At 44.1% G+C, this 15,712-nt stretch overlaps 1 protein-coding gene and 1 long non-coding RNA gene across 6 annotated transcripts in view; one reads left to right on the top strand and one right to left on the bottom strand.

The window, feature by feature from the left end:
• LOC142599267 (uncharacterized) overlaps positions 1 to 15,712 on the top strand; it is a 675,914-nt gene that overhangs the window by 534,101 nt on the left and 126,101 nt on the right. The window lies entirely within an intron of this gene.
• The window catches only part of LOC142599196 (spindlin-Z-like), a 130,363-nt gene that overhangs the window by 57,549 nt on the left and 57,102 nt on the right, over positions 1 to 15,712 (bottom strand). The gene's annotated exons all lie outside the window — the stretch shown is intronic.

Raw genomic sequence — 15,712 nt, 5'->3', positions numbered from 1 at the left:
GTCTGCATTATAGCACCCATCTGTCAATAGACTTGAACAAAAAAGCCAAGTAGGATTTTTCCACCTTCTATAGAAGAAAAAACCGCAAACAAAAAACCCAAATGCAGTTATTACATTTGACACTGTGATCCTGGACAACTGCTCTAAATTATAGGAACGCCACACTATATCTAATTCAAGGACCAAGAGTTTGGAGATATTTCAATAATATCTGTACCTTCAAAAGCTTTTATTACTGGAAGAGAGATCAATTTTGAAGTTAATTCTAAGCACCCTACAATGAAGGGTAGAGTGTTTATCTCAAACATTCACAGAAGTATACATGGTGTTCTTAAAATAAATAAAATCCACATACAAAAATAACCATAAAATGTGAGATTTCCCAAATGTTTTCCAGCTCAAGAACACTAGTGTGACATCACTGAAATTGACTACCAAAGTTTAGCTCTAGAAATTAAGCACTGAAGGAGGTAATCTTTTCCCAGATATCAAGAACTACTTTTTTGAAAGTTTAGGTATCTAGAACTGAACTTCTACTTCTTAGAAGCATACCAAGAAGTAACTTTTTCATGCACTTCTAAAACCTACTGCAATCAAAGGATTATTTCAGACATTCTACAAATCTACAAATTAAGGCAATATGTCACCTAATCTACATCTGACTGGCTTGATATTTTGTTAGCCTTAAGAATACAGTGCAAATTCCATACCCAACACGAATGTGGGATTTTGTCCTTAAAAAATGGCAGCCTCCATAAGTGGAATACAATATATGCAATTCCAAGGGATTCCTAAGAACAGCACTGCATTTATACAAGTATCAAAGATTTCACTCAGTGGGCCACCAGTGGAAACAGAGAATAAACAATAAACTGTTGTATTGGGTTTAAGTGGCAAGGTTTTGGTAGTAGAGGAGCTGCAGGGGTAGCTTCTGTGAGAAGATGCCAGAAGCTGCCCCCATGTCAGACAGAGCCAGTTCCAGTTGACTCCAGGACAGACCCGCCACTGGCCAAAGCTGAGCCAATCAGCGATGTGGGTAGCACCTCTGTGACAACATATTTAAGAAAGGATAAAAGCCAGTGCACGACAGCAACTGGAAAAGTGAGACAATGTGAGAGAAACAGCCCTGCAGACACCAAGGTCAGTGAAGAAGGAGGGGGAGGAGGTGCTCCAGGCACCAAAGCAGAGATTCCCCTGCAGCCTGTGGTGAAGACCACGGTGCCTCACCTGCCACGGTGAGGCAGGCTGTCCCCCTGCAGTCCATGGAGGTCCACAGTGGAGCAGATATCCACCCTGCAGCCTGTGGAGGATCCAACACCAGAGCAGATAGATGTCACCAAGGTGAGCTGCTCTGGAGTGGGCCTGATCCACAGCGGCGTGGCAGATCTTGGCACACAGGGGGGTTCCTGAGGCAGGGAAATGCCAGGGCAGCGAGGAGACCCGCCAGAAGCCGGCAGCTCTGGTGGGAGACGCTGACGAGGCCTGGGTGCTGCCAGAGATCCGCGACCGCACTCACACGTATAAAAAGGAGGGAGCTAGGGATCGCTACCAACTAGGAGCACTGCGAACAGGGCAGGCAAACAGAGTGTGGCACATTGTGAGTGAATGGAGGCAAGTCCACACTCGGGGTGGCAGGCAAACCCCCTTCTTGCCCACCTCGCCTTCCCAGGTGCCTCTGTACAACAGGTATGAGGCTCTGGATGTGGAAGGCCAGTCAATGGATGATGTGGATGATGGTCCATATACACCAGAGGTGTTGTCAAGGTGAGAAAGGCCTACCCTCTTGACGAGGTTTAGCCGCAGCCAGCAGCTGAGCACCATGCAGCCGTTTGATCACCCCTCCCCCGGTGGGATGGGGAGGAGAATGGGAAAGAGAAAGGCAAAACCTCGTGGGTTGGGATAAGCACAGTTTACTGGGACAGCAAGGGAGAGGGAAACAACAACAGCAATGATAACTGATTATTCACAATGGGTGATAACAGAAAGCAATTTACCAATCCAACGACCTGAGGACCAGACTCTCAGCCCACACTCAGACCGTCCCGGAGCTGCGCCCGAACCCACCCCTCTCCGACTAGCCCCCTTTTATAGTGAGCATGATGTCACATGCCCAGCACAGTGCAGTAAGTTGTGTCTCCTTGGAATACCCACAGCATTTTCCTTTCGAATACTCTACCACTTTATCAGGGTCCTGCTGTTGTTCGGGAGTGAAGTTCTAAACCATTGGAGGTGAGAAGGTCTCTAGATACCCGCCTATATTCTCCCACATGCCATGCCAGCCCTGACTATTCAACCTCAGAGAAAATCCCTGGGTGGTATTCTTAAAACAATTTTTTGTAACCCTGAACAGGACTTAACCACATTCAGGAGACCTAGCAATAGGAACATGCTGGCCTGAACATTCCAAGGGTATTCAAAATTCTCAAAAGCTGCTGTAACCATCCAAAAGGGAAAAGGGGAGGTGAAAGGGTGGGAGAAGGTATCCCCCCCGTCTTCCCCATAGATTGGGTGCAATTATTAATCAATTCTGAGAGATGTTGTCCAAGGTACGGACATGACAGAAATGCTACATACAAATACCAGCTTAGGCTCATGACCATTGATGTTATCTTATCATAAGTCGATATCACACAGTACAACCATATGAGAACACGAACCCCTCTCCCAGAGGTGATAAACAGCGCTGCAGGGATTACATAGAGTCAATACATGTTTACATACCACAGCCATGTGACCAAACAAAACATCATTGTGACCAGCAACTGTTTAAATAACATTATAAGTACTTATCACAACTTTGTTTTCACATGCTCTGGTCAGATCTCTCGTTATCACAACCCTTCAAGCCCCACGTTGGGTGCCAAAATGGACTGATGTTTTAGCCCCTGGCCAGCTTGGCTCACCTGTCCTGGCTCTTTGTGAAAATTAACTCTAGCCTAGCCAAAATCAGGACACCTCTCTATCTCAGTCACCTCCACGAGGAAGAGAAGCCAGTTTATAGTTGTAGATGACTCCCTTCTGAGGGGAACAGAGGGTCCAATATGCCGGACAGACCCTCCTCTTAGGGAAATCTGCTGCCTCCCTGCGGCCCAGGTTAAGGACATCACTAGGAAACTTCCCAGCCTGGTATGGCACTTGGACTGTCACCAATTACTGCTCTTCCATATGGGTGGTGATGAAGCCGCAACACTTAGTCCAAGGGCAATCAAAAGAGACTTCAGGGCCTTGGGATGGTTGGTAAGGGAATCTAGAACATAGGTTATTTTTTCCTCTATCCTTCCAGTTGCGGGCAGTGACACTGGAAGAAACAGATGGACCCAGTCTATTAATACATGGCTCTGTGGCTGGTGTCACCACTACAATTTTGGGGTTTTTGATAATGGGATGGTCTACATGGCACCAGGCCTGCTGGTGTCAGATGGGATTCACCTTTCTCAAAGGGGGAAGAGGGTCTTTGCTCACAAGCTAGTGGGGCTCATTGACAGTGCTTTAAACTAGACTTGAAGGGGGGAGTGGGATAATATCAGGTTCTCCCGTGACAAGCTGTGGGATGACACGCCAAGGTTAGAGGGATGGGGTGCCAGTGAGGGCCCTCAGCCTGTTGCTCGGAGATGTGCTGGATACACCGCAGCACACTTGAAGTCTTACAGAGATGAGCCAGGGGGTCCTGAGGTAATAGGAGCCAACAGGGAAACACCAGTAAAATACCTCCAAGGAACTAAGGTATGTTCCTCTAAAAAGGTGACATGGCTGACAGCCCAGCTGAAGTGCCTCTACACCAGTGCACGCAGCATGGGCAACAAACAGGAGGAGTTGGAAGCCACTGTGCTGCTAGAAACTATGACCTAGTTGCCATTACTGAAACTTGGTGGGACGAATTCTATGACTGGAGTGTGGCTATCGATGGCTACAGGTTGTTCAGAAGGGACAGGCAAGGAAGGAGAGGCAGAGGGATTGCCCTCTACATCAAGAAATGGATTGATTGTGAAGAGCTGTCTCTGAAGAATAGCCACAAGCAGGTTGAAAGCTTATGGGGAAGAATTAGAGACCGAACCTACAAAGGGAACCTTGTGGTTGGTATCTACTACAGGCCGCCCAATCAAGGGGAACCTATTGACCAAGCCTTCTTACTCCAGCTACGGGAGGCATGCTTGCAAGCTCTCATCCTGCTGAGGGACTTCAACCACCATGACATCTGTTGGAAAAGTAGCATGATGAGCTGTAGGCAGTCCAAGAGACTCCTGGAGTGCATCAAGGATAACTTCTTAGGCCAGGTAATAGACAGCCCTACCAGAGGGGATGCATTATTGGACCTCTTGGGTCACCAACGCAAGTGAGCTAATGGGCGACGTCAAGATTGGAGGCAGCCTGGGATATAGTGATCATGCACTGGTGGAGTTTGCAGTCCTGAGGGATATGGGTCAGGTGAAGAGTAAAGTCAGGACCCTGAATTATAGGAAAGCAAACTTCCAGCTGTTCAAGGAGTTAGTCAATAGGACTCCCTGGGAAACTGCCCTCAGGGACAATGGAGCAGAACAGAGCTGGCAGATCTTTAAGGACACTTTCCATAGAGTGCAAGAGCTCTCAATCCCCAGGTGTAAGAAATCAGGAAAGGAAGGCAAGAGACCGGCATGGCTGAGTCGAGAACTGCTGGTCAAAATAAAGGGCAAGAAGGAAATGCACAGGCAGCGGAAGCAGGGACAGGGATGCTGAGAAGATGTGGTGGGTTGATCCTGGCTAGACGTCAAGTGTGCACCAAAGCCACTCTTTCTATCCCCCTCCTCAAATGGGCAGGGAGGAGAAAATATAACAAAAGGCTCATAGGTCAAGATAAGAACAGGGAGACATCATTCAGCAATTACCGTCACAGGCAAAATAGACTGAACTCGGGAAAATTAATTTAATTTATTACCAATCAAATCAGAGTAGGAGAATGAGAAATAAAACCAAATCTTAAAAATACATTCCCCCCACCCCTCCCTTCTTCCCAGGCTTAACTTTACTCCAAATTTTCTCTACCTCCTCCTCCCTAGCAGTGCAGGGGGCAGGGAATGGGGGTTGCAGTCGGTTCATCACATGTTGTCTCTGGCACTCCTTCCTCCTCAGAGGGAGTACTACTCACACTCTTCCCCTGCTCCAGCATGGTGTCTCTCCCATAGGAGATCGTCCTCCATGAACTTCTCCAACGTTGGTCCTTCCTACAGCCTGCAGTTCTTCACAAACTGCTCCAGCATGGGCCCCTTCCATGGGGTGCAGTCCTTCAGGAACAGACTGCTCCAGCATGGGTCCCCCATGGGGTCACAAGCCCTGCCAGCAAACCTGCTCTGGCGTGGGCTCCTCTCTCCATGGGTCCACAGGTCCTGCCAGGAGCCTGCTCCAGCGTGGGCTTCCCATGGGGTCACAGCCTCCTTCGGGCATCCACCTGCTCCAGTGTGGGGTCCTCCACAGGCTGCAGGTCTATATCTGCTGCACTGTGGACTTCCATGGGCTACAGGGGGACAGCCTGCCTCACCATGGTCTCCACAGGCTGCAGGGGAATCTCTGCTCTGGTGCCTGGAGCACTTCCTCCCCCTTCTTCTTCACTGACCTTGGTGTCTGCAGAGTTGTTTCACATATTCTCACTCCTCTCTCTGGTTGCAACTGCTGCTGTGGGGGTTGGTTTTTTTTTCCCCTTCTTAAGTAATTATCACGGAGGCACTACCACCATCACTGATTGGCTCGGCCTTGGCCAGTGGCAGGTCTGTCTTGGAGCCAGCTGGCATTGGCTCTATTGGACATAGGGGAAGCTTCTAGCAGCTTCTCGCAGAAGCAACCCCTGTAGCCCCCTCTACCAAAACCTTGCCATGCAAACCCAATACAGAAGAGTATAGGGATGCTCCCTGGTTGTGTAGGGATGGGGTCAGGAAGGACAAGGACCAGCTGGAGCTGACCTTGTCAAGAGATGCAAAGAATAATAAGAAGGGCTTCTACAGGTATGTCAGCCAGAAAAGGAAGATCAAAGAAAGCGTACCCCCCTGATGAACACAACTGGCAAACTGGTAACAACGGATGAGGAGAAGGCTGAGGTACTCAAAAAATTTTGCCTCAGTCTTTACTGGCAACCTCTCTTCCCACACCTCTCAAGTGGATGGACTGCAAGGTGGGAACTGGGGGATTAATGACCCTCCCACTGTAAGAGAAGATCAGGTTCGAGACCACCTGAGGAACCTAAACATACATAAGTCTATGGGACCTGACGACACACATCCCAGAGTCCTAAGGGAATAGGCTGATGTAGCTGCCAAGCCACTCTCCATGATATTTGAAAAGTCATGGCAGTCAGGTGAAGTCCCTGGTGACTGGAAAAAGAGAAACATTGCACCCATTTTTAAATAGGGTAGAAAGGAGGACCCTGGGAACTACTGACCTGTCAACCTCACCTCTGTGCCTGGGAAGATCATGGAACAGATCCTCCTAGAAGCTATGTTAAGGCACATAGAGGACAGGGAGGTGATTCGAGACAGCCAGCATGGCTTCACCAAGGGCAAGTCTTGCTTAACCAACCTAGTGGCCTTCTATAATGGAGTGACTACATCAGTGGACAAGGGAAGAACTACAAATGTCATCTATCTGGACTTATGTAAGGCATTTGACACAGTCCCCCACAACATCCTTCTCTCTAAATTAGAGAGATATGGATTTGATGGGTGGACTGTTCAGTGAATGAGGAATTGGATGGATGGTCGCATCCAGAGGGTAGTGGTCAAGGGCTCAATGTCCAGATGGAGACCGGTGATGAGTGGTGTCCCTCAGGGGTCCTTATTGGGACCAGTACTGTTTAATATCTTCATCAATGACATAGTGGGATTGAGTGCACCCTCAGCAAGTTTGCAGACGACAGCAAGCTGAGTGGTGCAGTTGACATGCCTGAGGGACGGGATGCCATCCAGAGGGACCTGGACAAGCTTGAGAAGTAGGCCCCTGTGAACCTCATGAGGTTCAACAAGGTCAAGTGCAAGGTCTTGCAACTGGGTCAGGGCAATCCCCAGTATCAATACCGGCTGAGGGATGAATGGATTGAAAGCAGCCCTGTGGAGAAGGACTTGGGGGTACTGGTGGACATGAGCTAGCAATGTACGCTCACAGCCCAGAAAGCCAACTGTATCCTGGGCTACATAAAAAGAAGCATGGCCAGCAAGTTGAGGGAGGTGATTCTCTTCCTCTACTCTGCTCTGGTGGGACCCCCACCTGGAGTACTGGATCCAGCTCTGGAGTCCTCAGCACAGGAAAGACATGGGTCTGTTAGAGCAGGTCCAGAGGAGGGCCACAAAAATGATCAGAGGGCTGGAACTCCTCTCCTATGAGGAAAGGCTGAGAGAGTTGGGGTTGATCAGCCTGGAGAAGAGAAGGCCCAGGGGATGACATCATTGCAGCCTTTCAATACCTGAAGGGGGCTTATAAGAAAGATGAGGACAGGCTATTTAATAGGGTCTGTAGCGATAGGACAAGGGGCAATGGTTTTAAACTAAAAGAGAGTAGATTCAGACTAGATGTAAGGAAGAATTTTTTTATGAGGGTGGTAAAACACTGGAACAGGTTGCCCAAAGAGGTTGCAGATGCCCCATCCCTGGAAAAATTAAAGGTCAGGTTGGATGGGGCGCTGAGCAATCTGATTTAGTTGAAGATGTCCCTGCTCATTACAGGGGAGGTTGGACTAGATGACCTTTAAAGGTCCCTTCAAACCAAACTATTCTATGATTCTATGATGTGCACTGAAGGAAGCTGTGACCCCATGGAGAGCTCATGCAGGAGCAAGCTCCTGGCAGGAACTGTGGCCTGTGGAGAGGAGCCCATGCTGGAGCAGGTTTTCTGGCAGGACCTGTGGCCCCGTATGGGACCCAGGCTGGAGCAGTCCATTCCTACACAACTACACTACGTAGAAAAGGACCGGTGCTGGAGCAATTCTTGAAGAACTGCAGCCCGTGGGAAGGACCCACGTTGGAGAAGTTATTGAAGGACTGTCTCCCATGGGAGGGACCCACATTGGAGCAGGGAAAGAGCATGAGGAGGAAGGAGTGGCAGAGACAACGTGTTATGAACTGATCACAACCCTCATTCCCTGTCCCCCTGGGCTGCTCGAGGGGAGGAGGTAGAGAAGTCAGGAGTGAAGTTGAGCCTGGGAAGAATGGAGGGGTGGGGAGAAGTTGTTTTTTAGATTTGTTCTTTTCATTATCCTACTCTGATTTGATTGGTAATAAATTAAATTAATTTCCCTGAGTTGAGTCTGTTTTGCCCATGACGCTGTGGTGAGTTGACCTTGGCTAGCCACCAGGTGTCCACCAAGCCGCTCTCCTCCTCCATCCACAACAGAGGGAGAAAAATATGACGGAAAGTTCGTGGGTTGAGATAAGGACAGGGAGATCACTCAACAATTACCATCTCTCTTCTGCTGGACTATCCAGGACGGGTCTCCCACGAAGTACAGGTCCAGCCAGAAAACCTGCTCCTGCATGGGCTCCTCTCCACGGGTCCACAGGTCCTGCCAGGAGCCTGCTCCAGCACAGTCTTACCACAGGGTCACAGCTTCCTTCAGGGCACATCCACTTGCTCCAGCGTGGGGTCCTCCAGAGCTGCAGGGTGGATATCTGTTCCACTGTGGACTTCCATGGGCTGCAGGGAGACAGACTGCCTCACCATGGTCTTCTCCACTGGCTGCAGGGGAATCTCTGCTCTGGTGCCCGGAGCTCCTCCTCCCCCTCCTTCTTCACTGACCTTGGTGTCTGCATAGCTGTTTCTCTCACATATTCTCACTCCTCTCTTCCAGTTGCTGTTGCGCAGCAGTTTTTACCCCTTAAATATGTTGTCACAGAGGCGCTACCAATGTCGGGTGCTTTGCTCAGCAATGGGTCTGTACTCGAGATGGCTGGAATTGGCTCTGTCAGACATGGGGGCAGCTTCTGGCATTGTCATGGTTTAGTCCCAGATGGCAGCTAAGCACCATGCAGTGGCTCACTCACTCCTCTCCCCCCCGGTTGGATGGGGAGGAGAATCAGAAGAAAAAGGTAAAACTTGTAGATTGGGATAAGGACAGTTTACTAGGACAGCAAAGAAAGAGGAAAATAACAAAATCACAAAATTTTTCTTCCAATAGGATCCTTGATGCTTTGCATGCACAATACATTATTATTTAATAAGAGTTAAACAAATATTAAAGGCAGTCTTGCACACGTTACATTTGCTTCACTCTAGTCATATACTGCTTTGAACTAATTATCTCCAATTTCTTTAGAGCTCTGCTCTTCTGAAAGTCCACAACATTTAAAATATCTGGATTTTAACTGTTTTAGAGGAGAGATAAGCCTTAATGAGTGCACAAAAATGTCCATTAATACTGCATACATAGTTTACATTCTAAATCTGTAAGAGTAATTAGCCTTCTGCAAATGTTCATCCCACAACACATCCAAGTGCTTCCATTGAGGATATCAGGTTAAGAAGTCCTTGCCACTGACTATCTAGTTTGCCTGGCTCTGCCCACATCTATTACACGTCAGTTTTCCTTTCAGATTGGCTAGGTCTCTTGAGCTACCAAAACCATTTGTCTTTAAACCATAGTTGTTAAAGCTACCTGCCACTTGAGAATACTGAGTTCAAACAAAACAAGAAATCTTTCATTTCTTCCTAAACTTGTTTTAAAGACCTTACTTTCCAAGCATTGCTTTACACAAATGTTCTTTCTGCATTATCCTTCTCCCCAGCTTCAGCTTCCATCCTTCCATCCAAGTCATTTTACCATCGCTTTATAGAAAAATTATTTCAGTCATCTGACAACAAGCAGTCCAATCACTTGCCTAACTTTTCTGCATGTCAGTTCCTCATAACAATACTCTTTCTGAGGATCACTGCAGCATTTCTTCCTGACCTAGCCTCTTTGCACAGCTAGCTGCAATACATGGCCTCTCTGTGGTTTCTGGTTTCTCACTGAGGGCTGCTTGTCACAAAGAACTTGTAGCTTTCACCTCTGAAAAACTGCATTTCAGTCAATACCCAAACCACATAAAGAGTGTAAAGCAGAACACAAGACAAACACAAAAAGTCTCTCTGGTCTTTAGGAGCACAACAAATGCCACACTTCCCAATTATGGTTGCAATTCTACCCACCCCACATAATGCTGGATAGAAAGAAAACAGACGTGTGGACTTCAGATAGCTTTGCTGCCAAACCCCAGTGAGACTTTGCTTAGCATGCGTGAACAGCAATTGTTCAGTGCTTATTTGTCCAGAGTTTATTTTTTTATTAGGAGTTCACTAGTTTTTCCATTAGGACAAGCTAAGTCCTTATCAAAAGTATATGTGCTCTAAAATTTCATCTCTCTGCTTTAAAAGTTAAGATATTAGATCCAGAAAGGCTACAGTTTCTTTCTTTGGCTGAAGTTTTTTTAGAATTTCACTCCAAGTAGCTTAAAGCATACATCTATAATGAGAAATACAAGTCTTAATGGATGATCTTGGGCATTTGAAAGCAATTGCAAACAAGGACTTCCAAATTTAAAAATTAAGTAGCTTCCAGCATAAACAGAGCCATGGACAGACTCACAGCACTATTTTTATTTTCTCCCAGTAGCAAAGGATTCTTCTATACCTTCTTTAGAATCATTTCCCACTTGCTATGTCATCTACCCTAGCATGCTGTATTAACTCTGAAATAAGAAGACATCATTTTTAATCCTTAACCATGGAGCACGCCAAATTTTTACCATCTCCTAGACACTGGTGTTTCCATTCTGTTAGAGGAAGCATATTTCTTCAAAGTTTTAGAATCAGCAGTCCCTTCCCTCCTTCCACCTGGTGATCTCTCATTTACAATTACATTTCCGAACTATTGCCAAACTATTTCATTTGTACTTTAAACCAGAGCAATTTTTTTCATTATGGTACATAAAACCCAACAGATCGTATTTGTTTGGGGTTTTTTTGTTGTTGTTGTTGTTTTTTAATCTTATATTACTAACCAGTTTTAAGAAAAAAAGAAAAGTCACTCAATATGAGAAATTTTTTTTTGTTTGGTTTAATTTTTAATTTGATTCCATTTTGAAATGAATAATTTTACCAACAAGTTCTGCAAATGGACTAAAATTAGTTAATACTGTTGAGAAGCTAAGTCCTGCCCAGTAACCTCAAAATCACTTTATAAGCCCTAACCCTGCCAGCCTTTCTCCCCTTGATAAGTGAATGTGCATCAGAAAACAGTTTTACTCACTGTTCAGCAGCCAACACTTATGAAGAGAATCAATGAAAACAAATACTGATCAGAATGAATTTTAAGCACATGTATCCTCCATGCATACACAACTGTTTACAGCACAAGAGAAAGAACTATACCAGTAATTCAGGTGAGCATTTTACCTTATGAATCTGAAAGGTGAAACACACTCTACAATCACAAAGAACTTTATCTAGTACAGCTGAAAACAAGTTAAAATATTAGTAACAAATATGACAGATAAGCACTTTATATACATTAAGCAATTGAGTTTCAAGGTATACAGAATGAATAGAATCACCAATATTTCTAGAGAAAGAGCAAAAAAGTTTTCCTATTTTATAGTTAAAGCCAGTAAATTAATTAAAACTGTCAGTTGTAGATTGCCAGAAAGGAAATCCATTCCTGTTCCAAGTACACAGTGATTTTTGAGTGAGGAGGAAAGGAACATAGACACTGTTTCCCTTCTACAGGGAGGCAATCATATAATATCCTTCTTTCAGACCTGCTTATCACTCGTTGCTTTGTTGAAACAGCATATATGTAAGCATATGACTACTAACTACACATTAGTTTCTTCCCTGTTCTCTGCAGCTGAAGTTTTCAGAGGAGAAATGGTTCCTTTAGTGTTTTCTCATTTCCAGTAGTATCTTTCTTCAAGTTTGAGACATGACTTTTTTTCCTCTACATAGCAGGCAACCTGCGACAACAAGAGCTACTGGTATTAAAAATGCTTCAGACATTGTCAATATCCTTCTAGAGGCAGAATATTCCAGTTGCAAACAATACACTGAACATCTGGCCAGATTTTCCAGAAACTCAATGTCTGCCTCTCATGCTGTTTTTTATAGGATCTAAGCATTTCAAAATTAATATCTCCAATTTCTCTACAAGCATAGCTATTTCTAGAAGATCTTCAGAAGCAGCACAAGTAGCTAGCTCCACTAACAATGCATTGTTTTTTTCTTTTTGAAAAAATGAAAAATTATTGTAATTCAGCCTTGGGCATGTGAGCTGCACCTCCTTGTAAAATAGTCAGACATAAGGTTGAATCTTGCCTGTCCTCTAAAACAGAAGCTAACTTTTCCACCTATTAATGTAAAAGCTGAAAAGTCCTCTGGAACATCTGTTTTAATACCTTGTGCAATCATATCTTTTAAGAACTAAAACTCCTAGTTTTTATCACATGTAAGATCTGTCCATCTGAAGAGCTTGAATCGAGTTCCATAACCAATGCAAATACTGGCTGAGTTTTCCTACTAATCTAGTATAATTGTTAAGCAGGAAAAGATAACACTGGGATTTAATGTAATCTTGTTTCTGTAAGAAGTGTTAAAGGGATGTTTGGGGGTTTTTATTTGTAAAGTTATAGATGAACTCAGCAAATGTCTCTCCTGTAGTGACATAAAAAAAGATTAACAAGATTTGGTAGAAAAGAAACCTCTCACTTCTATTCCCTTAATTTCCCAGGATATCGGCAATTAAGTTACGACTTCATTGACAAGTTGGTGAATTTTATTTCTTCCATTGGGAGCCTTAACACTTAATTCTGCTACTATGTAGACAGTCCAATCCCCTAATGAAGTATACTGATCCTGGCCCTCAGAAGCAAGAAGAATTTATCACACTATTCAATTATCTTCATACAGCTTAAGAAAAATGCTATCTAAGCTTTTTTTGAAGAATAGCGGAAGGAGAAAACTTTCCTCAGCAGTAAACAACATGATCCATACAACCCCAAATAATTTTTAAAAATTGGTTATGCAAAACAATATGTTTTAACTAAACTCTCAAGTATATTTGAGTTTTATCAGCGTTTTCTTTTACTAATATTTCTGGGAAAAAAGGTTACTAACTCATACAAAAAAGAAAGCAACAGTTTTCATAAAAATGTCTATATTATCAGTCTACAGCTTTTCCAATTATTCATGAATTATTCTGTATGCTGAAGGCTTCAGAGACAGATGCTAAGTGCATTCCCACTCTCTGTAATATGTATAATGAAATAGCATCATAGATAAGTAGGCCTGGAAGAGTCCTCAAAATTATCATCCACTTTAAGTGGTTTTCTTCACAGGTTAAGTTGATTATAGTTAAGCCACATTTTCCAAATCTTGTGTTTTCTGTTTACTATCTTTCTGTACTTTCCAATTATTTTTGAAGAAGTATGCAGCCCTGTCCTGGTTTTGGCAGAGATAGAGTTAAGTTTCTTATTAAAAGCTGGTATAGTGCTGTGTTTTGGATTTAGGATGAGAATAATGTTGATTATACACTGATGTTTTTGGTTGTTGCCAAGCAGTCAAGGACTTTTCAGCTTCTCATGCTGCCCTGCCAATGAGAAGGCAGGGGGGGCCCAAGAAGCTGGGAGAGGACACAGCCAGGACAGCTGACCCAAACTGACCAAAGGGATATTCCATACCATATGACGTCATGCTCTGTATATAAATGGGGGGTTGGCCAGGAGGTGGCACTGCTCGACAACTAGTTGTGCATTGGCTTCAGGTGGTGAGAAATTGTGCTGTTCATCACTTTTTTTGTATATTATTATTATTATCATCATCATGATCTTCCTTTTCTGTCCTGTTAAATTGCCTTTATCTCAACCCATGAGTTTTACTTTTTTTTTCTCTCTTCGATTCTCTCCCCCATCCCACTGAGGGGGGGAGTGAGCGAATGGCTCTGTGGTTGTTTTAGCTTCCAGACAGGTTAAACCACTAGCCCAAAATGTTTCTTTCAAATTTTGTAAGCATACCTATATTTTATCTTTCAAATCACTAATGGAATTTGAATGAAAACTAATCCAAGAACATGACAAGTATGGTTTATCAGAAGTCCCTAGAACACTGTGTAAGAAGTTCAGCTGTAGATTATTCTTTTATTCTTGTAGGTACAAGAAACTAACCTTCCTAATGAAAACTACCTCTCAGTGTACACCTATAATTTGCTTGTTTCTTATACTACAGCTTCCATAAATAAGTTAAAGTAAGCAATGTTTCTGATTTGAAGACGGGTAGCTGAACAAAGAACCAAAGGACTAAAGCTGAACAAAGAACCAAAGCACTGAAGTGTTTGATTTTAACTAATATTATTTACTCCTACATTAGCCCTGGCTCTCATGAAAGCCATACAACCCGTGTTTCTCTCTCAAATCTTGAGTTACAAAGAAATAACAAGAAAGGTGCATCAAGATTTTCAATTGCTACTTCAGCAGTCTGGACATTAGGTCAACTTAGCTTGGAAAAGGTAGTCTCTCCCATAATTATCCACACTGGAAGCAAATGATGGGTGGAGGGGTAGAGGAAAAATTAAAATGTTACCTGATCATTCTGGACTGAAACTGAGAAACAGAATATGAACCAGAATTTTGAATGGCAACTTGTGTGGCCATTGCAAATTTCCAGCCCCTGAAAAATATTTACATGATAACTAACCTCCAAATAAAAGATCGAAAGACTAATTTCAGTACAAGTGTATGTCCTGGTTTTCAGCTAGGATAGTTAATTTTCACAAGAACCTGGGAGGGGAAACAGCCAGGACAGGTGACCCAAATTAGCCATACCATATGACATCATGCTCAGTATATAAAGGGGGCTGGCTGGGGAGGAGCAGCGGCTCCATTTGTGAAGGAAATTGCATTGTGTATCACCCGCTTTGTATATTCTAAGTACTGTTGGTGTTATTTTCCTCTTCCTTTACTGTCCTAGTAAACCGTCCTTATCCTAACCCATCTTTTTCTTCCAATTCTCCTCCCCATCCTGCTGGGGGGAAGAGGAATGAACAAGTGGCCATGTGGTGCTTAGCTACCAGCTGGGGCTAAACCACGACAGATCTTTTTGGCACCCAAAAGGTTGAGATAACAACAGATCTGACTAGAGTGTGTTAAAACAAAGTTGTTATATGCATTTATTATATTAGGTAAACAGTCGGTGGTCACAATGGTGTTTTCTTTGTTCAAATGGTTGTGTTCTGTAAACCCTTACTTGCTGTATGTATTCCCTGCAGTGCTGCTTATCACCTCTGGGAGAGGGGTCAGGATTCTCATTTTGCTGTCCTGTGTAATATCGACTTATGATAACATCACTGGTCATGAGCTTAAGCTGGTCTTTGTATGCTGCATTGCTGTCACGTTTGTAACTTGGATGACATCTCTTGGAATTTATTAATTAATAATTGCTGGCAATCTATGAGGAAGATGGGGGGGATACTTTCTCCTGCTATTTAACCTCCCCTTTTTCCTTCAGGCTGGTTACAAAAACTTTTGAGAATTTTGAATACCCTTGGGATGTTCAAGCCAGCATGTTCCTATTGCTATGTCTCCTGAATGTGTTTCAAGTCCTGTTCAGGGTTACAAAAAATTTTTTTAAGAATAGCACCCAGAGATCTGCCCCTAGGCTGGATAGTCATGGGTGACACAGAATGTGGGAGAATATAGGTGGATACGTAAAGAACTCACCTCCAATGCTTTGGAAA

The sequence above is a fragment of the Balearica regulorum genome, chromosome W, assembly GCF_011004875.1.
Source record: "Balearica regulorum gibbericeps isolate bBalReg1 chromosome W, bBalReg1.pri, whole genome shotgun sequence".
NCBI classification, from domain to species: domain Eukaryota; kingdom Metazoa; phylum Chordata; class Aves; order Gruiformes; family Gruidae; genus Balearica; species Balearica regulorum.
The sequence above is the reverse complement of the archived record's forward strand: the minus strand, read 5'-3'. Positions and strand labels throughout refer to the sequence as shown.